Source organism: Lissotriton vulgaris, chromosome 6, assembly GCF_964263255.1.
Source record: "Lissotriton vulgaris chromosome 6, aLisVul1.2, whole genome shotgun sequence".
Taxonomy (NCBI): domain Eukaryota; kingdom Metazoa; phylum Chordata; class Amphibia; order Caudata; family Salamandridae; genus Lissotriton; species Lissotriton vulgaris.
In genome coordinates, this window is record NC_141694.1 from 1,106,907,794 (window position 1) to 1,106,932,387 (window position 24,594).

The following is a 24,594-nucleotide window of genomic DNA, read 5'->3' on the forward strand; positions in this document are numbered from 1 at the left end:
TTCCAGATTTAAGGAAATCAGTTCCGAGTAAGTGAGACCCTTGCGGAGATGAAACGCCTTCAGTCTCTGAAGAGCCCTGTAATGAAGAGGGCCTGGAAAAATGGCCTGGATCAACGAAGACAGTTAGCCCACAATCCTGGCCAGTTGGCGGAGGGATACTCGATCCCGCCGGAGAACCTTGCGAATCTCCTTCTTGATCTTGGAGATCTTTTCGGAAGGAAGGTGAAGAGTCTCATCCGTAGTTATGATCAGAAAGCCAAGGAAAGTCATTTCCTGTCGAGGAAAGAGATCCGACTTCTGGGCATTGATGATGAAGCCCAGAGACTGAAGAAGGGTTATTGTAACCTGAAGATGGTGAAGAAGGAGGTCTTTGGACTGACACATTAAAAGAATGTCGTCCAGGTAAACAATCAGACGAATCCCCAGGGTACGGAGATGCTCTACCACCGGGCGCAGGAGTTTGGTAAAGCACCAAGGTGCTGAGGGAAGCGTACGAAATTCGTAAACCTGATTCTTCCACAGAAACTGGAGGAATCGACAGTGAGGAGGAAAGATTGGAACCGAAAGATAAGCATCTTTCAGATCCAAGCGAACCAACCAATCGTTCTGTAACAGAAGGTCTCTCAAAAGATGGATGCCCTCCATCTTGAAGTGTCTGTAAATTAGCCACTCGTTGAAGGAGCGGAGGTTGATTACTGGTCTGAACCCTTTGCCTTTCTTTTCCACCAGGAAGATGTTGCTGAGGAAACCGTTTGGGTGAAGCACCGAGGGGATAATGGCGCCTTTTTGTAACATCGCCCGAACCTCTAAATCTACAAGTTCTTGTTCTGTGACAGAAAAAACTAGAGGACGAGGACGAGAAGGTTGAACGGGGGAACCGTAAAATTCGATGTGAAACCCCTGAACCGTCTCTAGAACCCAAGGATCTGAAGTTATTGACGCCCAGGCCTGGGGAAACAACGCTAACCTTCCCCCCATTTGAACCAGAGAGATGATACGAAATCTTACCATTAAATCCTCTGGAGTTGGACTGGAATCCACCACGTCCTCTGCCTTGGCCTCTGCCTCCTCTGGAGGGGTAAAAGTTACCCTGCCGTCCATCATTCCAGCCGTTATTTCTTTTGTACTGGCCTCTATTGGGGCCTTGCTGGACCTGACGGCCGGAAGAGCGACCCCTGCCTCTGCCGGCCCCGCCAAAAACCTTTTTGGGAAAAAATCTTTTCATAGATGCCTGAGCCTTGTCCAGAGCAGAAAAGGTTGCCACAAACTTCCCCAACTCCTACACAAAGGGGTCACCAAACAAAGCACCCTGTGCAATAGGGCCTGCCTCAGAAGACGACAACTCTCCTAGTTTCGGATCAATCTTAAGAAGCAAGGATCGTCGCCGCTCCGCCGAAAGCGCGCAATTGGCATTGCCAAGAAGGCACATTGCCCGTTGCGACCAACCAGCAACGTCATCAACTGACATCGGTAAACCCGACTCCTTAGAACGTTGGGCCACTTCAATTATTTTAGTGAGAGGGCCCACAACATCCAAGAGTTTATCCTGACAGGCTTTCCATGACCTATCTATACCCTTTTTAGGGTCCTTGATATATTTGGCGAAGAAGGTACACAACTTGGGATCAATCTCAGGGGTGCATGCCACTCTAAAGGGAAGGGAAGGGCGTGGGCACTCAGAACGCAGGCGGAGGCGAACATCCTGAGGTAAAGGCTGTCGAAGCTTAGCTGCGACATAATCAGCTGTAGACTGCTCAGGAAACCACTCCGATGACCTGGGTCTTACAATAGTAGATGGGTCAAACATATTAGGAGGCACAAGATCACCCTCCGTAAGACTAGGAGCGCTGGGCTTTGGGCGCCAAGACCTGCTCACGTCAGAAAAATCCTCTGAGGAAGCGTCCTCATCCTCATCTACGTACTCGTCCTCCTCATCATCTCCCTCAATGGGGAACCCTTCCTCCGGGTCAAGGTCCTGGGTGGCAAAACCACCAGTCTCTCCGGGTGAGTCGTCCCCCCGGTAGGGTGCGCTTCTAAGCGTGCGCGCACTCTTACGGAACACTTCAGATAATTTATTGAAGCCCTCCAGGTGCCCCGCGTCACGCTTTCTGGCCGTACGTGGTAGAGCACATGGAACACCACAGGGCCCTGCCCCACTGTCCCCAAAAACAGCTGTATCATTCTTAAAAACATGGGCTGACAGTCTGTTTACACTGTCCTGCAGAGGTGCCAGAGCTTGAGCTATCGCAGAAGAGAGAAGCCTGTCAACCTCTGCAGGAGGGTGCAAAGGGGTCAGTTGTGGCTGATCATTAGGAGCCACCACCTCGACAGTAGAAGGACCGGACTGCATTGTAGCAGAAAAACTGGTACCCATACATAAACACCCCAACTATATATAAGGGGAAACCCTTCACACAGGTACTACACAGGCTAACACAAGTGAAAAACCTGAAACACAAAAGTTCTGACTGAGATTAAATTAAAATTAAATTAAAATTTATAAAATTCCAGTCAGAAAATACTTCTTGCCGTCGAAAACGGCGTCAGTGTGAGGGAAGAGGCCAAAAAAACGAAAGAAGCGCAGTGCCTCAGCGCGTTTCTACTCAAGCGCGAAGAGCGCTGAGGAGAACAGCTGATCGGCGTCAGAAGCCGACACCAAGATCGCGCACGCGCGAAGAAGAAACGCTCGGGCTGAAAGCCTACCGCGTTAGAAACACAGCCTACAACAAAGGCAAAGTCAATATCTAACAAGCGATATCCAAATAAAGCTGTCTACAATCACAACAAAAACTGCCACGACAAAGATATGAAAAGCGTGACTTATCTTGCCGAGGCAGCAATGGAGAAAGAGGAAGGACTAACAGCTGGGACTCCCTATATGCTAACTGTTGGACTCTGATTGGTTGTTATGTTACCAGGACTACCGCTGCCATGTTGGTTTGGGTAGTCCATGGTGTATTGTTTTTTCTTACTACTAACTTGCTGTCCAATAAGATGGAGAAAGGACTAGCAAAATCCTCGCCTCCGCATCCTGGCATAGAATCAAGATTCCCTGCAGGACTCATGGTGAATGGCTGTGAAGCAGAGATGGAGGCCTGGGAGGGACAGCTGAACTCCGTGCAGCACAGGACAGACTAAGGCAAGAGAGCTATGTGGTGTTGCGCTCTAGTTTACCAGCGTGTACGCGATGACGCGTCACGTGGTAAACGAGAGCGGAGGACGCGCGCAGGCGCACAAGGGAAAACTGAAGAGCGCGAAGGCGAGAATGGGCAGTTGGCGACCGGAGCGCAGGCTAGTTAGACGCTCGGCGCTCTATGAGCTTTCTACTTATGTTAATGCTGAATAAACCAATTAACGAACACCCGCTGACTCAGAGTGTTGTGTGTAGGACAAATTAACATCATTACAGTGGCGACGAGGGTGGGATCACCCCACTGTCCACACACAACCAGCGGAGAGCGGAGCCTGAACTCGAGAGCCCAGCCAGGCCCAGAGAGCAGCGAACACAGCAGCACCACCAGGGAAGCATAGAGCGTGGCAGCAGCACGACCACCTCCATCCGGCAGAGGCGCAGTCATAGACAAACCCCAGGTCAGTGCAGCCCCGCAAGAGGGAGGTTACTCAACCAGCACACTGGCAACTAAAAGCGTCGACCAAGTGCCAGAGAAGGGCGAGCAAGTGACCAATCCACAACGTGAGTCAGGGGACAACACCCCAGGCAGCCCCAGAAGCCAGGGAGACGCCGCAGGTGTAGTGGAAGCCCCCAGCGTGCCCAGCAGCCCCAGGGCCCAAGCAGAAGCACCCAGAGGTGAACCAAAGATGGCGAACCAGTCCTCAGCGTTAATGGCTCCTATCCCTTTCCTACCCCGACCAGGGGAACCCCAAATGAAATGGGAAGACTGGAGGGAGTACTTCAGGAACTACGTTGAGGCGTTAGAGGACGAGAATGGGGAACCGTATGCTCCTGCGAGGAAGAAGAGGTTGTTGCTCCACAACCTAGGTCCGGAAGGGGTGAGAGTCTTTGCCAACATAGTGCCCAAGGAGCGGGAAGCAACTGAGGACGACGTCTTCAAGAATGCACTAGATGATCTAGACAACCACTTCCGACCAGCAGTGTGTGTGTCTATAGACCGTTACAATTTCCAGCAAAGGAAACAAGAAGTTGGTGAGTCGATTGATGACTATGTGGCCGCACTGCGGCGTCTGGCCATCACGTGCAAGTATGGAACACTGCAAGATGAATATATAAAGGATCAGATTGTCATGCACACCTCCAACAAAGCGGTCCAGGACAAACTTTGGGCACAGAACGAAAGATCACTCAAGGGCGTCATAGCCATGGTGAAGAAAACCGAGATGTCCAAACGCTGCGCGGATGCCGCCAAACGTGAAAGCACACAGAAGCAGATGGTCAACAAGATCGATGAGGCCCCGACCACGTGCAAACAAAAAGGATCACAGGGTGACCAGAAGCATGATCCGAAAGGAACAGCGAAGCAGACGGGACGGCAGATTGCAGACAGCAAGTTCTCGTGTTACAGGTGCGGGAGCACTGCTCACTCAGCCCAAGACAAACGTTGCCCGGCTTTTCGCGCCAGATGTGCGTTCTGCGGTTTGGTCGGCCATTTTGAAAAAGTATGCCGAAAAAAAGGGAAAAAGGTCCACTGTGAAATGTGTGGAGTCGGCGCCGTCGGAATATGGAGGAGAAGACGATCCGGAGGACGGCGACATGGTGGGGTGTATAGAAGGTCAGGTACTGGACGTCGATGGAAAACGCACAGACAAGCCGCGCACGGACATGTTCATAGGCGGAGTGAAGGTGCACGTGGCTGTTGACTCGGGGTCTCCCTGGACGATCGTGCAACGATCCATTTGGGATGGTGACTTCGTACCTGTAGTAGGGCCTGAACTACGCCCGCCGGACATCCGAGCCATATCATACACAGAAAACACGATTCCCATGATAGGCTATCGTCCACTCAAGTTTGAATTCAGAGGGAGAACAGCAACCTGCAAACTATATGTGGCCGAGAGAGGACCCTCCGTACTTGGTTGGAGAGATGCGGGATACCTAGGTATCAAACTAGATCCTGGCGGCAAAGAACAAATCCTCCTAAATGATGAGCAGCGTTTCACCAACGGTGAAGAGTGGAAGTCAGCCTACCCCAAGGTATTTGATGGAACTGTAGGGAAGCTGGACAAATTCGTCCACAAGATGATACTCAAGGAAGGGGCTACCCCCGTGTCCCACAAAGTTAGGAACATCCCCCTGTCCACTATTGAAGCAGTGCAACAAGAACTCCAAAGGCTGGAAAGACAGGGCATCATAGAGCCCATAGACAGTTCTGAATGGTTGGCCCCCTTGGTCGTAGCCAAGAAACCCAACGGCAAGGTCCGTCTATGTGTGGACTTACGCAAACTCAATAAGTGCCTCGTGGTGGAAAAGTTCCCCCTTCCCAGAATCGAGGAAATGCTGGCGAGAACTAAGGGTGTCACACATTTCTCCACGATTGATCTCACTTCGGCGTACCACCAAATCGACCTGCATCCCAACAGTAGGAAGTACACCTCCTTCATCACACCGTTTGGTGCTACCAATTCCGCCGCATGCCATTTGGCCTGGCGTCGGCGGCCGCGGTCTTCCAAAAGTTGATGCACCGGTTGTTCAAGGAAATACCAGGTGTCCAGTATTTCCAGGACGACATCATGGTGATGGGATCCTCCCAAGAAGATCAAGACGAAAAGCTGACCAAGGTCCTTACTGTGCTGCAAGACAGAGGACTCACAGCGGAATGGGAAAAATGCAAGATAGGGATGTCATCGGTCACCTACTTGGGTCACGAGATTGGCACACACGGCATAGCCCCCAAAGAAGGGAATGTGAAAGCCATCAAGGAAGCCCAAGCTCCGAAAACCAAAGAGGAGGTACGGTCGTTCCTCGGCATGGCCGAGTATTATAGTAAATTTGTGAGACACTTTGCTACCAAGACACACAGGATGCGCCAGCTCATCCGAGACAAGTCCAGGTTTGAATGGGACTCAGAAGCGCAGAGTGAATTCGAAGCCGTCAAGACAGACATCAGTGAAGCCATCCCCTTGCAGGGATATGACCCCTCGAGCAGCACGATCCTCACTACTGACGCCAGCGACAAAAGCTTGGGTGCGGTGCTCGCACAGGAGAGGGCGGATGGTTCCATAGAGACTATCAGCTTCGCCTCACGTGCTCTCTCTCCCACGGAACAGAGGTACAGTGTCATAGAGAAAGAGATGCTAGCGGCCACCTGGGCAATGTGCAAATTCCGACAATTCATCTGGGGCACCAGGTTCAAACTCCAAACCGACCACAAGCCTTTGGTCAAAGTCCTGACGTCCTCAGGTCATGACACTGCTACCCCGCGCATTGCATAAATGACGCTCAAGCTACTGGACTACACTTACGATGTTGAATACCTACCAGGCACCCAGAACAGAGTAGCTGACTACCTCAGTAGAGCCTCCGCCATGGAGAATGCTCCAGAAGTGGCACCGGACATGGTAGCAAGCATGGCCGATAATGAGACGACAATAAGCAGACAAGACTGGGCGGCAGCGTACGAGCAGGACGTGGTGAAGTCAGAAGTCAAACATCACCTCACGTCAGGATGGCCTGACAAACGGAGACTCACAGTGGAGATGAGGAGGTTCTATGAAATTCGGGAGGAACTGTCATTGAGCGACACAGGAATCTTCCTATACAGAGGCGAGAGAGTCATTCCTCCAGAAACCCTTGTACCCACGTTACTAAACCAACTGCACGAAGGCATCGTGAAAACAAAAGCCCGAGTGAAACAAATGTATTGGTGGCCTGGCATGGACGCCCAGATAGAAAGGCAGGTGAGAGAATGCGAACAATGCCAAGGAGCTGACAAAATACTTCGTCCCCTCAGGCCAGTGCTGGGGAAATTCGAGAGCCCCCAGAACCCGTGGGAGGATTTGCCCATTGATCTCTTAGGACCAGTGTCAGACAACCGAGGCACAAATAAATACTTATGTGTGGTCGTTGACAAATATTCAAAGTGGCCGGAAGTCGATGTGCAAGAGTCCATGGACACAGAAACGGTGTTGAAATTCCTGACTGCCTTGTTCGTAAGGGAAGGAATACCAAAGACTATACTAAGTGATAACGGACCTCAATTTGTCTCCGATAAATGGACAAGATTCATGAAGAGGAATGGAATTAAAACCAAACACACTGCCATCTATCAACCCGCATGCAACGGCCAAGTAGAACGGTTTAACCGTGTGCTCATGGGCTCAATACAGGCAGCGATCATGCAGGGCAAGGACTGGGAGAATGAAGTACAGAGCATGGTGTGGGCATACAGGATCACGCCCACGGGGGTGGGGTACAGCCCCTTCCAAATTTTGAGAGGCCGTCTCCCGTACACCCAGGATAACGTGGTGTGGAGAGAGAAAACTGTGACCAGCAAATGGTCCCCAGCAGTGGTACAGCACAACCTCGAGAAGGCCCAGAAGGTGTATGCGGCCCACTACGACAGGCGGCGCAACACCAAAGAAACCGCGCTGGAGGAGGGAGAATGGGTCAGAGTCAAACTTCCCACCCTGCAAAAGAAGGGAGAGAGCAAGTATAGCCAACCCCTACAAGTCAAGGAAGTACGGGGCAGAGCCGCTTTACTTAGTGACGGCAAGGTGTGGTCCCAAGACCGCATGGCGAAAGTCAACAAGATTATACGATGGCCCAAGTCCGAGGAAGAAGAGATACGCATAGGAGGAGAAGAGGAAATGTTCACCGAAGGAGAGAATATGAGAGAATCACCTGGGAATAGAGAAGAAGGAGAAGTAGGAGAGGCACAGACAGCTGGGACTGTGGGTAACCACTCCACCACCGCGACCGACGGAGGGGAGAAAAATCTGAGAGACAATGAGAACTTTTCCAGAGGCAGCGAGGGTGAGGAGAGCAACCTGGTAAGACGTACCCGCTCAGGTAGAGCTGTCACCTTACCCTCTAGATACAGAGACTTTGAGATGAATGGACATTAGTTAAGGACTATAGCACTGCTTAAAGTTTTGGTGTTAAAGGGGGGAGATATGTGGTGTTGCGCTCTAGTTTACCAGCGTGTACGCGATGACGCGTCACGTGGTAAACGAGAGCGGAGGACGCGCGCAGGCGCACGAGGGAAAACTGAAGAGCGCGAAGGCGAGAATGGGCAGTTGGCGACATGAGCGCAGGCTAATTAGACGCTCGGCGCTCTATGAGCTTTCTACTTATGTTAATGCTGAATAAACCAATTAACGAACACCCGCTGACTCAGAGTGTTGTGTGTAGGACAAATTAACATCATTACAAGCTAGAGCTTGCACCTTCCTTCTTTGATTTCCACTACTCTCAGCGTCACTGCTTCCTGTTTAGGATAAAAATTCTGAGGTAATAGAGCCAATGCACAGACTGACATCCCAGGGCATGGCCTCGCTGTTTGAGTGTTCTTCCACGGGAAGAAGCCGTGAGTTAACCGAAGCAAAAGCATTACGCAGAGAACAACAAATATTTTAGTTGCTCAATGGCCGAAAAAAAAGAGTAAGCGTGGATTCTATTTCATTCGTGATAGACATTAGAGAGTGACGGAAATCTGTTCTGAAAGCTGTCTGAGACGAGTGACTTGAGGTGACCAGTTGACGAGAAGCAGCTAGCCGGTGCTGCAAAGGGCTGCAGTTGGCTGTCATGGCGGCCATCAGCGCCGCACGCACGGCGCAGAATCTGCCTCCCCAGGCGCGCGGCCTGTCACTTTGGCAAAGACACTCTACTATGATATGAACAGACGGTCCTCTATTTTTTTAACCCCTTGGATGAATCGACCTGATGGCTCTCTGTTTTTCTCGCAGGCGCCGACTGGGACGACAAGACGCCACTCTATGACCCCTACATGACCTTGGGTCACTGTACAGCATGACAATGACGCTAATGCTACTTGAAATCCTTCATAACAGAGTCAGGGATCTGGGCATCTCCAGAGTCCCCGTGCCAGATATTTACAATTCCCCTTGGAGGGGGGGAGGGGGGGGGGGGGACGCGGCTGTCTTATGGGGCACGAGTACCTGACAATCCAGTCAAAAGGTTGTTAATAATCATCAGTCATCACTAGGAAGAGGAAATACGCGTCATTCGCACGCAGGAGGCTGACTTTTTTTAAATGTTGATTTTTAAAGTTTTTTTATTGCTGATTTATATAGCGCGAACTTGACCCAAAAGTATTGGAGCGCTTTACAGCCAGTTACGTTACACAAGGACACACTCATTGTTGTTATGAACACTTGTCATGTGACCTCCATGTTCTTTCTGTCGCTGGAAAGTGCATTTTTTGGGTCTGAATAGAATGGCATGGGTGTCTCTTGAAGAAATCATTTTACTCGTCAGCCAAGTGCCGTAGGAAAGCTGCATCCGGCAATTCCCGCCTCTTTCCCTCACTCAATCAAATGCCTTCACAATGTTTACACCGACGCTTAAAGGTGGGTGTATTGACGGAGGAAGCGAGTGTGGGTGTGTGGGGGCAGGCAGCAGCTGTCACTGTATTATGCTGGAGCCGTACCCTTGTGAAAGAGCGAGGCCTGTATTCGAAGAAAGCACGTGGTGAATCACAGCACTGACAGCAGCACCGGATCAAGACAGAAAGGCTCGATACAGGCGTGGTGCAGTAAAGGCTTTTTCACAAAGTTCTATTGCGAAATTCTTTTCTTTCAGTTTCTAGGGCCCAGGATATGCGTCACCACTTGTTGAGACTTAGAGCAAATCAATTACCCCAGTCAGTAAAAACTTTATTTGTCCGGTATGGACATCAACGAGCAGCAGCAATAAACAGATAAAAACATAATAAGAATACCAATCCAATCTTTTTTTTATTTCAGTCTGTGCACAATAAAATAACTTTTACAGATATATACAACGAGTAAAAACGTATACAAAAATACTAAAATCCGGCTAGTACAAGATTGGGTGGTGCATAACAGTGGTGCATAACAGTGGTGCATAAAGTGCATAATATATTGCTGACTGGTATTGTCACAAGGACAGCAGGGCAAGGACGAGAACCGACTGCCTTGCTGAGGAAAAGCAACCAGGAAGTGAACGCCACAGAAACTCAAACATGTTAAATACAATCTGTGCTCTTGGTAAGGGATCCAGGCTAGATATAGTTTCGCCAGCTCAAGTGACTTAATCTCCCAGTGTGATAATGTACAGTAGTCCTCACCTAGGATTTGTTAGACCTTTTTAGGTTACTGTTTGAATAACAAATGGAGCAGATCAAGGTCTTTGTGCTGTTGTTAATCACGCTGGGGAAGGGAAGAGGTGTGGAACACCCAGGGCTTAGAAAGATTTTCCAATATACGTTAGCCAAGCAATGTTGTTTCCATGATCTAGACTGATACTGTCTGCTATAACGAGGTGGAGAAATTGGTAAAAGGGGAACTCCAGATTTTTGTCCATAACAAGAGTGGTGCCAGTTTGATCTCATCTTCGATATAAAGAAAGCCAACTGCAGTATGGGTGATGATGTTATCAGTGCTTTTAGGGACAGCCAGCAATCTGGAGAGAAATTTCTTTTCGGCAGCTTGCGAGCAGCGGCAATTAGGGTATTCCCAAACACCCCTCCCATAAGGGCCCAGGGAAAGACATTTTGCTTTGTAAAGGGGAATAAAGTCTGTAATTGATTTTGTCTGAGTTTCCTGGCAAATCTAAAAATAGCTTCAGCTGAAATATCCCTCTTGAGCCCTCTCTGTGGCAGGAGTTTATCACATTTGAAGTGGTGTCCAGCAGGATCTCTAAGTAATTACAATTTGAGACTTTCGTGATGGCAGTGATGAACCTGTGTGAATGAGTTTTTCTAGGACTTACGGTCATAATAAATGATCTTTTATGATTAACCCTTAGCTTTAGGTTCATTGGAAAGTCATCGAAGGAATCTAGCAAGACCTATAGCCCATAGCAGTAGGAGACATTAGCATAGCATCATCGGCTTAGAAGAGTGCAGGCACAGGCTGATCCCATACCCTGGGCAATTGCTTTCCCTTATGCTTGACTGTAAGTTTGAGGGAATTACTGTAGAAAAGAAAGAGAAAGGGGGTTAAGATGCACCCCTGACTAACCCTCTTCTCCACCCGAAATGTGGGCGTGCCTTCTCCGTCAGTGCTGAATCGCGCCTGGGCTAAAGTATCCCAGTGTAAGCTCTTGAAGAGCTCGATCAAGCATGTGTCTACCACTGCTTAGTGCATTAGGTCCCACAAGCTGCCCCTGTCCACGAGGTTGAACGCACTGGACAGGCCCATGAAGACAAGATGTGATGAGCCTCCCTTGACCTCAGTGTACTTCCCTGTGCTCAGAAGCAGGTGGAGGGACGCCCGGTCGGAAGCCAAACTGAACTTCAGAAAGGAAGCCAGTGTCTTCTGCCCAAGTCTTCAGAGTCTCGAGGATCACTATACCCAGTATTTTAACAGAGGAGTCCAACAGTGAGATTAGTCGGTAACATGATGGATCTCTTCTGTCACCTTGTATAACGATTGGAACAATAGGGGATTTTTTCCAGGAACTCTAGATTTCTGCATGAAAGAGGGCGCAGAAAGCGTTTGTCAACAGGGGGCCCAAAAGGATGAATTATGTCTGAAGACGTCAACTGGGTCTCCATCCGGGCCAGGGGCCTTGCTGGCGATACTCTTTAGGATAGCAGAAGATACATCGCTCACATCATTAGTGAATGACAAGGAGGTACCAGCCGGCTCTGGGATAGCAGAATACTGCGTACTAGGTGGAGAAGTGTTAGGAGGGCCTGCACTGGAAAGATTGGAAGTTGTGACTGAGAAAAATGGGACGACCAGTTTTCTGGGGAGATGTGACAAGTGATTTTCAGGGTATTTATTCTCATCAGAAAAATAAGGATGATTAATCACGTTCAAAAAAAGCCTTGGAAGACAAAAGTGAGTCCTCCCAGGCCTTCTCTCTGATTTCTCTCTTTCTTATGTCGTGTCGCCTTATAAGACCTCCTGGCATGCCTTATTTTGTTAATATTTCTAGGGGACGACTTTATTGCCATTTTCAGATTTCTAGAGGGGACTGAGCAGGCTTGGTTGAACCATGGTGGAGAAAATGTGCAGTATTGGGTTTCTTGCTGGTCATCAAGCTGGACATAGATGTGCAGAAGGTGTTGAAACTGCCCAGAATATTATGTGGCTCACCTGAATCTGAGAGCCAGCACAGCACGTCCTTACACCTTTTGTTTACTAAATTGACAAACAACTTTTTGGGTTAATCTTTTTGTACATCATACGTTTCCCCTTGTTTTTACTATATTGTAAGTCAACAAATCTGGCAGGAGCAGGAGGGACTATCAGTAAAGGGGGCGAAACACAAATAGTTACTTGGTTTTGGTCATAAGGTTGGAGAATAGGATTGATGAATCCATCACAAGAGGGGATAAATGAGAGCAAAACAGTATTAAATCAATGGTTGAACCACTGCCTCTACCAGTAAAGGTGGGGTGAGACGCCGAGCTATTCTTATTGAAGGCTACATTGACAAGTAAATTATACTTTAGAATAATCTGATTCAGAATTTCCCCATATGAGTTATGCAGGAAGGGGAATAAGTTATTGCCCTGTCAATCCGCAAAGCCACATACTCTTTCCTCTTGTAGAGAGCATTTTGAGATATTAAAATCACCTAGCCAAATATTGGAGACCCTTCTCTGGAGGCTCACGGGGATATCAGAGATGAGACTGTTCATTTCCTACATTATTTCAATACGGTGGGTTGAGAAGAAGTTAAAAGAAAAGTTTGTCAAGATAAAAGTAAAAGAGCCAGGAAAACACCAAGGAGTGGATTGTAAAGCGATGATTTTCATGGTTCTCACCTTTAGGGAGATAATCACCCCTAACCCACCCTTAGGGCAGCCTGACAGAGAGGGCGTAGCAGAAACACAAAAAGGTTGATACCCATCTACATGGAAGTTACTTAAAGCACAAGGTTCTTGATAGCACACCACATCAAACTGTTTAATTGTTTCTACCCAGTCCACATTATCTAGTTTCTCGTTAATACCAGCAATGTTTCATTAGAGGAAGTGTATCCCACGTGGCCTGGGCCTCTGGCAGGGGTGCGATGGACAGTGTCAGATAGAATAGTTTCGAATGAAAGGGCTGACTTGGACGAAGGAGTGCTGTGAACTGACAGGCATTTTGAACAGCTAAGTCAGTCATTATTAGAGAGGCTGGACAGTGGAGCACATTGATTCTCATGAACAAAAGAGGCTGTAGGGTTGCTCAATGGTGTGGGCTCATGCCGGATCTTCCTTCTGTCCTGCCCAGGTAAATGGTGGGGGTGGGGTCGATAAAAGTAGCCAAGCGGTAAAGCACAAATCTTGGCTTATCCAGAGGTCAAAAAATCCAAACGCTGCAATAAGACACCCACCAGCCACGGGTGTCAAAAATTAATGACTAAATAGTCTCCATTAAGTGACATAGGGGCATAGTCAACCCAACCGACCCTGCATACCATGATAATATCGTCCATCAAGTCAGAACCCCATCGGGATTCAGACATAAGCCACTGGTCTACTCTACATTTAAGGGAAAACCAATCTTCTGGACTGTCTTTTCACAATGGGGTCACAACTGTTAGAAGGATAACATTGGCCGTATATTCGGGAGGCAATTGTAGGTGGACAGAATGGCAAGGGATGGTAGATTCAGGACCACTAGTATTCGCTTGCAGTGTTTTTACAGTAGAGCTGGCACCCTGTGGGTTACTGGCTTGATTTAAGGGAGCTGTCGGTTGTATTGGGTGGGCCAGCGCAGTACAGTTAGGAATGCAGGCTAACGACAGAATAGTGGATGCAGAAACAATGGAGGTATAATGAAATTCAAAATTTGCAAACATACGTGACAAGAATTTTCACTTCTATTAAGGACAAGGAGGCGAGGATTATGCTATTTTCATTTCTTTAATAGAAATGCCCAGCAGCCAATAAAAACAAGTAAAAAACCACAATACCCATGAACACTTGGGTAACAACCATAGAGTCTGCCATATATAAGGCCATGTAGACAATACCACTTCCTCTTTCTTTGGTGAGAAAATATTGGTCAAGAAACTGGAAACATCATGGAAAGTCAATTAAGGAAAACACCATCTCCAAACCAGGACGGCCAAGGAAAGTCCATAACACCAACAAAAGAAGCAGACAGGAAGCACAATCCTCAGAGGAGTAGGCAGGAAAATCCAGGCCGGAACGAAGAGTCGTCACTTGGGATCAGATCCTGAAAAGAGACATAGAGCCGTAATACACATTCCGTGCAAATCTGATCATAAAGAAGAAGGGTGGGTAGAAAAAACAAGGCAATTGCATCCTTACAGCATCAAAGCATTATTGAATATGAGTATAGAAGCAATAATGTATATAATAGTGGGTGGGATAATCCTTGCTTCCTTGTCCTTAATAGAATTGAAAATTCTTGTCACGTATGTTTGCAAATTTTGAATTCTATTTCAGGACAGGAGGCTCCGATTATGCTTGTTTAAAGCTGATCCACCACAACAGAGGCAACATGATCAATAGGCTTAAAGTAAAAAGTCTTAAAAACAGAATCAGAAGACCAATCCGCGGCCTTCATAATATCACACAAAGTGACACCCACCGAGAAAGCTTTGGAAGCCATCGCCCCTCTAGCAGAGTGTGCTCCAAACACAGACACATCAATGCCAGCTTCCGCCATGAGCCAACGTATCCACCGAGCCAAAGTAGCCGGGGTAACGGGGCGAAAGGGCTTCTGCAAAGCAATCAACAACTGACCTCGCATATCAGAACGAAGAGAAGAAGTACTTACTTCGTAATCCTTGAGACAGAGAACCACACAAAGGTTGGGATGAGCGGGAAAAGACGGGTAAGAAATGGACTTAGTATTAGTCTTGGTACGCCGAGAGAGGCGAAACTGACTCCATCAGGAGTAAAACTGCGCCCGGCCAGATCCAAAGCACGGACATCGGACACCCGCTTGCAGGAAATCAGACACAACAACATAGTGAGTTTAGCTGACAGTTGTTTATGGGATAGCAAAGTATTGACCGGCCAGGCCTCAAGAAAACGCAACACAACCGACACGTCCCAGAGAGAAACGTACTTGGGACGTGGAGGATTCGCTAGGCGGATACCCTTGAGCAATTTAGCAACCAAAGGATGTTCGCCCGCCAGTTTACCATCCACATGGAGGTGGCCCGCAGAGATAGCAGAACGGAAATTGTTCACCGTGCGGTATGCCAAACCAGAGGAAGCAAGCGAGGTCAAAAAATTGACCATCACAGAAACATCTGCTGATGCTGGATCAACTTTCCGTTGAACACACCAGTCACACCAACGCTTCCAAGAGCCCTTGTAGCGTTTGTGGACCAGGGGACCAGGCGTCACTGATGAATCTGGAAGCATCCGCAGAAAGGCCTGGGACCGACCAGCGTTCCCCGAAATCCGCCACGCTAGGAGAAGGAGAGAGCCGGACAGAATCAGGGGATGCGGATTCAGAAGAGGATCCAGCAGGAGATTCAACTTCTGGGGAAGAAGGATCGGCACCGCACAAGCCATCTCCAGGAGAACCGGGAACCACGCTTGGGATCTCCACAGAGGAGCAATCAAGATCAGCTCCGCTTTGTAGTGTTTCGTGTAAGCCAGAACCCTGGGGATCATCATGAACGGTGGAAAGGCATAACACAGAGTCGTTGGCCACGGCTGGAGAAAGGCATCCATGGCTAGGGCCTCTGGATCCGGCCTCCAACTGAAGAACAGCGGGAGCTGGGTGTTGAGACAGGAAGCAAAGAGGTCCAGATGACACTGACCCCAAGTCAGGAGAAGACGACGGAACACCCGTGGATGGAGTCTCCAGTCGCTGAAGTCTCGTAGGTGTCTCGAGTTCCAATTCGCAACAAGATTGTGGCGGCCGGGGAGCTATTCTGCACTAACAGTGATCTTTTGTTGCAGACAATAGTGCCAAAACTCCTTGGCAATCTCCGCCAGTAACCTCGACCGAGTGCCCCCAGCTTGTTGATATAATGGACTGCTGAAACGTTGTCCATGCGGAGAAGGATACAGCAGTTGGATTGAAGGGGAGAGAGGCAACGAATCGCAAATAAGCCCGCTAGAAGCTCCAGGCAGTTGATGTGGAGGGAGAGTTCCTGGGGAGACCACCGACCCCCTGTCGAGACCGGACCGCACCGGGCCCCCCAGCCCCACTGGCTGGCATCCGATTCCATCACAACCTCCGGCGAGAACCCGAAAATGGCTCGACTGTTCCAGGCTTCCATATGATCCAGCCACCAACGCATCTCCGACCTCGCCTCCTCCGAAAGAGGAATTTGATCCGAATAATGTAGGCCGTTTTGGAGATGGCAAATTTTTAGGTGCTGTAAGACCCTGTAATGCAAAGGGGCTGGGAAGATCGCCTGAAGGGAAGAAGCCAACAGACCGACAACTCGTGCTAACGAACTCAACGACACAGTCGGTCTCGCAATAACTGAAGTCAATTCTCTCTTTATATACCGAATCTTCTGATTGGGCAAAAGAAGTTGACACGTAAGAGAGTTGATACGGAAACCCAGAAAATCTATCACCTGAGTCGGGCTCAACACAGAATTCTGAACGTTTACCAGAAAGCCCAGGGATTGAAAGAGGTCTATGGACCATTCCAGATGAGACATCAGGCGGAGCGGACAGTCCGCCAGAAGTAGGATGTCGTCCAAGCAAATAATCAGACAAACACCCCGAATGCGAAGAGATTCCACGACCGGCCTCAACAGCTTCGTGAAGCACCAAGGTGCCGACGAAAGGCCGAACGGGAGAACCTGATACTCATACCAAGTCCCTTGCCAGTGGAACTGGAGGAATCGGCGATGTGGACGATAGATTGGAATGGACAAGTAAGCATCCTTGAGGTCCAGACGGACCATCCGTTTCCCTCTCGTGCAAAAGATCCCTCAACAGATGGATCCCCTCCATCTTGAAGTGGCGGTAGACCACTCCCCCGTTGAACTCCTTGAGGTTGAGAACTAACCTGGAGCCCCCTCCCTTCTTCTCCACCAGGAAAACCGTGCTGATGAACCCCTGCGGATGACGCACGGTCGGAACAATCGCCCCTTTCAAGAGAAGTGACTTTAGCTCCTCGGAAATGAACTCTTGATCCCTTTGGTAGAAACAAAGAGGAGAGGGAGGGCGAGACTGACTTTGAGGTTGGTAAAACTCTATTTTGTACCCTTGGACCGTTTCCAGAACCCAAGCATCGTTGGAGATCAATTGCCAATTGTTCAGGAAAAAACTTATCCTGCCCCCCAGAACCACACTGCAAGCAGGAATTATGCTCACCTGAAGTTGCGGAATCCTGATATCTGCCGGAGTATCCACCGGTACGTCCTTTCTGGTACTGTCCTCGACCTTTCTTGGAGGGGTAGAAATTGGACTTTTGAGAATAGTTTGAAACTTGATTCCCTCCTCTAATGGACTGATACCCCCTTTGATCGGGTTGTTGGGAGCCTCGGCCGGACGAACGTCCCCTACTTCATCCGGCCCTGTTGAAAACCGGTCGGAAAGTCCAGCGAAGCGAGGCCTGAGCCTTGTCCAGGCCACTGAAGGTAGTGACAAACTGAGTCAGCTCTTTTAAAAATGGTTGATCAAAAAGTAGGCCCTGAGCCGCAGGGCCAGATTTAGAAGTGGAAAGCTCTGCCAGTTTGGGATCGAGCTTGAGAAGGATTGATCGACGCCTCTCATTGGAAAGGGCGCAGTTGGCGTTGCCAAGTTGGCAAATCGCTCTCTGAGCCCATTCGATAAGCTCATCAGGGTTTACCATTGCAGAAGATTATTTGGCCATGAAGCAGAGATCCAAAATCTTGGTGAGCGGGCCCAGCAGATCCAGAACCTTATCCTGGTAAGAACGCCATGAACGGTCAAGACCTTTTTTCGGATCCTTAGCAAATTTACGGAGGTAGGTCACCATGGTGGGATCCACCTCTGGTGTGTCAGCTAGATTGTCCGCCAAATCCGGTCGAGGGCACTCAGAACGGAGGCGAGCACGGACCTCCTTCTCAAAGGGTTGGCGGATGTGCTTTTGTACATACGCAGCCACCGCTGGTGAGGGGAGCCAAGCGGTCGAATTGGGATGGACAATGTCAGAGGGTTCAAAGGTGAGAATTTGCATCCACAAAATGCTCCTTGCATTTCGTCTTCTTCGAAGGAGGTGTCACATGTTCAGAGGACGACGAAGAAAGTTGGTCATCATCGTCAGCGTTAGCCGCTGCAGGCTTGGATTTGGTAGCAGAAAGGGTCTTAGCCAACCTCTGAAAATCCGAGGCATGAGGATTACCCGGGGAAGACGTGGATTTTTGTGATGCAGGAACCCAACCCTGCTGTTGAGCATACTGCACCAAGTGTCTCTTCAGAGGAGTAATAGCTCGAACAAGCGCTTTATTCATAGACTGTTGTACACTCCTATCAAGGGCTTCCACCAAGTCCTGCTCAAGAGACTCAGGGGCCTCCTCATCATAATCATAATCATCTTCGTAGTAATAATCACTCATTGTACACTGACAGTGCAATTCAATGCCCAGAAGATGTTAAAAGTCCACTTGCCAAAGGCAAATTCAGGGGGAGTGACCAAAACCCCACAGCAAGCCAAGGAAAAACGCAGTAAACTGCCACAGAATCAATTAGAGAGTGGAGGGAGGGCTTGCTGTACAGAAAAAGGCACTCTACCAAAGCCTATGCAATATTATACAGCCGGTAGCCTTTTCTAGCAACCGGCGTCAGCAGGGGTTAATTCTTAGGCTGTAGGCGCAACAATCGCAAAGGACGTCTCTCTCAAGCTCCGGTTCAGTCAGAAAAACTCAGAGCGCCAGAAATAGCTACTGCGCATGCGCAGCTGCCTAGGAACAATGAGGAGAGCTCGCGCTGCAAGCGTGAGGACACCAGCACCCCAGACTCCCACTCCACAAATGAGGGACATGGGCACACAATCGCCCGGACACCAAGGGAGGTGACACACGCTCCCAGTCGCGCCTCGCCGGAACCAAAAAAGAACGGTTTTAGAAAGCGGCACACACATACAGCAACGCGGTACAAAGCGCGAGCACAGCGCACATCAAATATTAGCAAATACAGAGCAAAAAGGCATAAGGTAAGAGAAAATGCACATAACTGGCTGCGGAGCAGCAAAGAAAGAGGAAGTGGTATTGTCTACATGGCCTTATATATGGCAGACTCTATGGTTGTTACCCAAGTGTTCATGGGTATTGTGGTTTTTTACTTGTTTTTACTGGCTGCTGGGCATTTCTATTAAAGAAATGAGAATAGCATAATCAAAGCCTCCTGTCCTGAAATAGAATTTGGGTTGTGGGGGCTCTGGAGGCTGGGGCTTGTGAAACCTCTGGTGGTAATCGCATAGGCCTTGTACTTTGTCATTTGGTCGATTCAAATGATACAATATTGAATGTTAAAGTTTTTTCAGCAGAGATGCCACCTTGTCAAAGAAGGCTTTACTAACACTGTGAGTGGTAATGAAGGTATCATGATCAGAGGTACTATTTGGAGTTGGTAGAGAGGATGGCATGGCTACTTTAACAGGTGGCTCGGGACTCTTGGCCTATCCCTTTCTGGTTTTGCCTTCATTGCATTTTTGTTTAGGGGGTGATTTGGAGACGTTTAAAGGGGATCTGGTCTCGCAAACAATGATAGGGTCCTTGACAGGGATGTGCTCAACACAAGGGTTTCCGTTAAGGGCAGAAACCACCAGTTGTTGGTTTTTTTGAGGTGTTACTTGTGGAGAAAGCACCTCCCTCTGGTGATGGTAATGATGGGGAGCGAGGCGGGACATTAATCATTTCTTGGACTGCATCGATGTGTGTTTCAACCAGTTCAAGTTACGTGGAGATGGCACCCATGTCGCTGGATAAATAGGAGATGATAAGGGGAGATGAAACAGCTACTTTAGGGCCCATCAGAGAGGGCAGGGAGAGTTTTCATTTCCCCATAGTAAACACATGAATATAATTGAGGAAAGCCCATATAAACAAAGAGGTTCCTGCCTTTGCAAAGCTGCAGAATGACGAGGGACTAAGGGCCATATGTATCAAAGGGGTTTGCCCATTCTGTGTCTATGTGAAAATGTGTTCATACATGTGGCCCTAAGAGAGTGGGCAGCCTCATACGGTCGTCGATGGGTGCCGATGGGCCTGCTCTTGGCCTCGTTTTCGCCAGGGTGCGTCCTGTGCTGTGGGAGTCCAGTAGCGCTTTTACAGTTTTAGATGGCCCCTCCTTGCCTCAGGGAAATGCTGGGGGATGAAGTCCCATCCCAGTGATGGTCTATTTGCAGGTAGAAAATGCGAATGTGAAGAAGCGGTCAGAGAAACCGCCGAAATGAGAATCCTGCTCTGCTGAAGTTCAGAGGAACTTTTACAGCATCAGGTGGCCCCTCCTTGAGTCAGGAGGAATACTGTGAAACGAAGTCCCACCCCAACAAGGGCCTCTTTACAGGTAGAAAATGCAAGTGTGATGATGCAGGCAGAGAAACCGTTGAAATGAGTGTTCTGGTCATGGTTTATACAGCAGAAGGCACAAGGGAGGAGTGACATCAGCAGAACCAGTTTTAAAATAGGAAGTGCAAAAAATAGGTTTGGGGGGAGTAGAGGCAGACTTTCTCACTTGGAGGATGAGGAACGGTCAGAGGACACACTATGGCCATCCATTGGTTGAATGAACACAGAGCAGATGATGATTCATTTCCTGACAAGCTTGTGGGAGTAGAAAAGTCATCTAATCCAATATTTCAGCTCAAAATGCCAGCATTTTTCAGAGATCCAATGAGAGAGGAGCTCATGAACACCCACATCTGTTCTGGTCCACTGAACTCAGAGGATTGGGTGAGCAAGCTCCTGCGACCTCGAGAGGGCAAGTGGCAGTGAAAAGGGTGCTGGGGTGCAAGCTGATATCCTGCCTCTGGACTCCATCCTGAGGAGGATGAAAAAGCATGCAAAGCCCCCTTGCTTGGTGTCCTAGTGGCAGGGAGTTAGGTGAAAGAGAGGAAGGATATTTGGAACCTGCAAGGATCATGACTAGGGTTGTGCAAAGTTCACATAATTCACTTTTGGGTAATTACTCAGAATTATGCAAAAATTACGCAAAATTATTAAAAATGCAAAACCAGCATTTAGCGTTATGTTTTAGCATAAAATACATCCTTGTATCCATTTTGGACGCAGGTTTGCATTTCACATACAAAACAGCAAAAATAACACAAGTGATGCGAACAACAGCCCTTTGTATCCTGGGCGTTTGTGTTGTTTTCGGTCTCCCATACAAAATGTTGCTACCAATGTGGCTTAATGTAAATGTGGCGTATTTGTATAGCGCGAACAGTAACCCGGAGGCATCCCGGCGCTTGTACTCCTACCACAAGGGAACCCCTCCTGGCTTTTCCTTGTGGGGTGTCCACTCCTGGGCATCCCATGGTGAAACCAGGCATCCCTTGTGTATCAGGGGGCCTTTGTGGAGACTAAGCAAGCTATTGCCCAGAGTTGCAGCATGGGACCCATGCTTAGAATCGGCACTGAGGCGAGAATATACGATCAGAGGAATTTAAGCCCGAACCCGCCGAGGCGGGAATCGAACCCTGGTCCCTGGCCAGCGTTCTGCATCAAGGTCTGCCGCTCTAAGCATTGAGCCACGCTTCACCTTATTGCATAGTGGTGTAATTTCAGCAATTTTCCATAACAAAAGTAATACTAAATTATGTGAGATAATGCTGGTGTAACAGGAATTTCGCTAGGCCTAACCATGACTAGCCACATCCAAAAGTAAAACATAACAGAATGTGGGTTGCAAGGACCACTGGACAAGGGCAAAGAGCAGCATGGGAGTGATGATGAGGTGCGATATCCCTTCAGGTCAAATAGTGGAAGAGGGTAGCAAAAAAAAGAGTAGAGCTCTAAAAGCCGCCTGAAGGCAACAATATAGAGGACGTAGCCCAAATGGATAGCAACAGGTGCAGAGGGGATTTGCCTAAGTGAAGTATAGCATGTACAGACAGAAAGTGAGATATAAACAATCACCTGTACAATGAAGAAAAAGAACACTAGCCAGGCAGCAACCACATTAAACACATAGGACCTGATTCACAATTGTAAACTTACACCTTCTCGTAAGTTTATGATTGTTTGCTATTCACAAAGGGATTTACGAGTAGTATCTTTACCAGTGTGGAGAGAAAGCAAAAAAACAAGACCACTATCGTCCAATGATTGGCAACCATCACGGAAATGCTACGTCACTGCTCTCTGCATCCCGAACTCCCTTCCTGCAGAGCCGTAATAGACCGGGGAGCTCGGGAGGAAATGTGACGCAATCCGAGGATTTAAAGGTATCGAAGAAGTTTAATAAAACTGCTAAAGAGCGCTAATGCTTGGCAGTTCAAAGGCCCTTCTGAACTAATATTGGGCGCAATTAGGAAGTAAAAGGTTAAAACCACATGCCTTGGGGAAATGGTATTCCGTAGCCTGTCTTTCTGCTGCTTGGGGAGCTCATTGGAAAGTTGAACTTTGCAGCCCGGGTTATCCCGGTGGGGAGGATGTGTGCGAGGTGGCTCACCCATTTGACAAGGGGGATACAGAAGAAACACCACCATGTAAGACTTGGAGCTGGAGTGAAACAGGATCTCAGAACGTCGATGACCATCCTAAAGGAGTTCAACAGGGTCCTCATCTGGAGAGATGGTTGGGTGTCAGACAGGCAGATAGCACTGTACTCAGACGTATTGGGCAGCCTGTGCTTCATGGCTACTTTGGGGGAACAGGTGGTGTGGAAAGAGATGGCAGAAGGAATTGTCCAGGGTTGGCCTCACTAGAAATATTACGTTCCTGGAGCTTTTTTCCATAGTGGTAACACTGACAATTACGGGAACAGCTAAAGGATATGAAGCTGAGCTGTGGGCAGATAACCAGCCAGTGGTGCAATCCATTAACAGAGAGGCCGCCAGGTGCCCGCAGGTGCTGAAGCTGCTTAGTTACTTGGTGAGAATGCAGCTGGTTAACAACATAGACTTAAAGGCGAAGCATGTCCCAGGGATGAATTACGCTTCAGTAGATGCACTGTCTCGCTTCCAGATGGACAAATTCAAGAAGCTTGCACCAGAGGAAGAACGAAGGAGGACCTCATTCTCAGATAGACTGTGGGACCTAGCAGATGTGACCTGTCCCACCTAATAGAGCTCGTGCTAGCCCTCAAGACACTGAAGCAGAATGCAGCCTATGCAAAGACAGGGAAAAGGGTTACAGGGCTGGCCATATTCAACAATCATAAGACAACAGCGGGGGTGGCCAAGCGGTCATGAAGTGGGCATTTGAATAGTGGAGGTCAAAATCCTGGGCACAAGCGCACCTAGCAGCAATTGTCCACTTACCCAAGTTCGCCACCTGATAAGACCCCACACGCTCACAACTGCATATGGACAGCAATGAAAGGGTGGTGAAGGCTGGGGGGGCCTGCACAGGATACATGACGTCCTGTGATGCCCAGGATGCTGGCTGAAGAGGTTTCGGGAACTGAGAACTATGGGAGAGGGGGCTCTGTTCAAGCATTGCAATGGGGAGTTCTTGAGCACATTTCAGTTCAAGGTGGTACTAAAAAATGCGCTGACTAGGGCAGGCCTACCAGCAGCCCGTTTCGGCACACATTTGTTCCGCAACGTGGCGGTGACATCAGCTGCCTGGCTCGGGGAGGAAATCAAGGTGTGGGGAAATGGCACTCCAACATACAAAAGCTATGTGAGGGTACACAAGCCAGATCCAGAGTAAAAGAAGGCCTGGCAACCATCCCCCCCCCCCCCATGTTCTACCCACCACGTTGGAGTAGTAAGCACCAGGGGGGTAACAATGCAGTGTGCAAAGCTTACATTTGTCTGCACTTACCTCAAGCAGAAACTGAGCACTAGAAGGTATGGGTGTTCGGCCACTCTTTTATCCGCAAGATCAACGCCTGGTGGAGGCAGGGCAGAAGTGAGCGCGTGCCCATGCAGGATGGACATCGAAGGGTTTGATTTGGCCGGGAATGCACCAGAGGAGCTAGGGACAACACTCAGGGAGCTGCATGAATTTCCAAATGTCCCAGTGGAGGATGTGAGCTGTAAAAGCAGTCTATGGATGGCCTTCACCATAGCATAATTTCTGTAGTACCTTACTGTGCTATATCACTCTGAGTCAGAGGGCTGCCTATTCAGAGACTTAATCAAAGACAGTTTACTTTGCTGTTTATCCTTATACTCACGTTGTGTCTCCCTCATAGTTATTTAGATGTAGTCGAAGAGAGCTTGAACTCATGGGGTCAGTATAATCCATATGCAAGAAAAAGCAGTTCTGTGCAAAAGCATTTGCAAATGACTGCAGGAAGTTCTTACATTGTGGTTACTGTTCATATTACATATGCAAATGTCGGGTACTACATAGTGAGATAACATTTTACAGCATTAACACAGATTGCTAGCCCTTCATTGTTACTTCATCTTAAACAGTGGCATTTATATAATTATGGT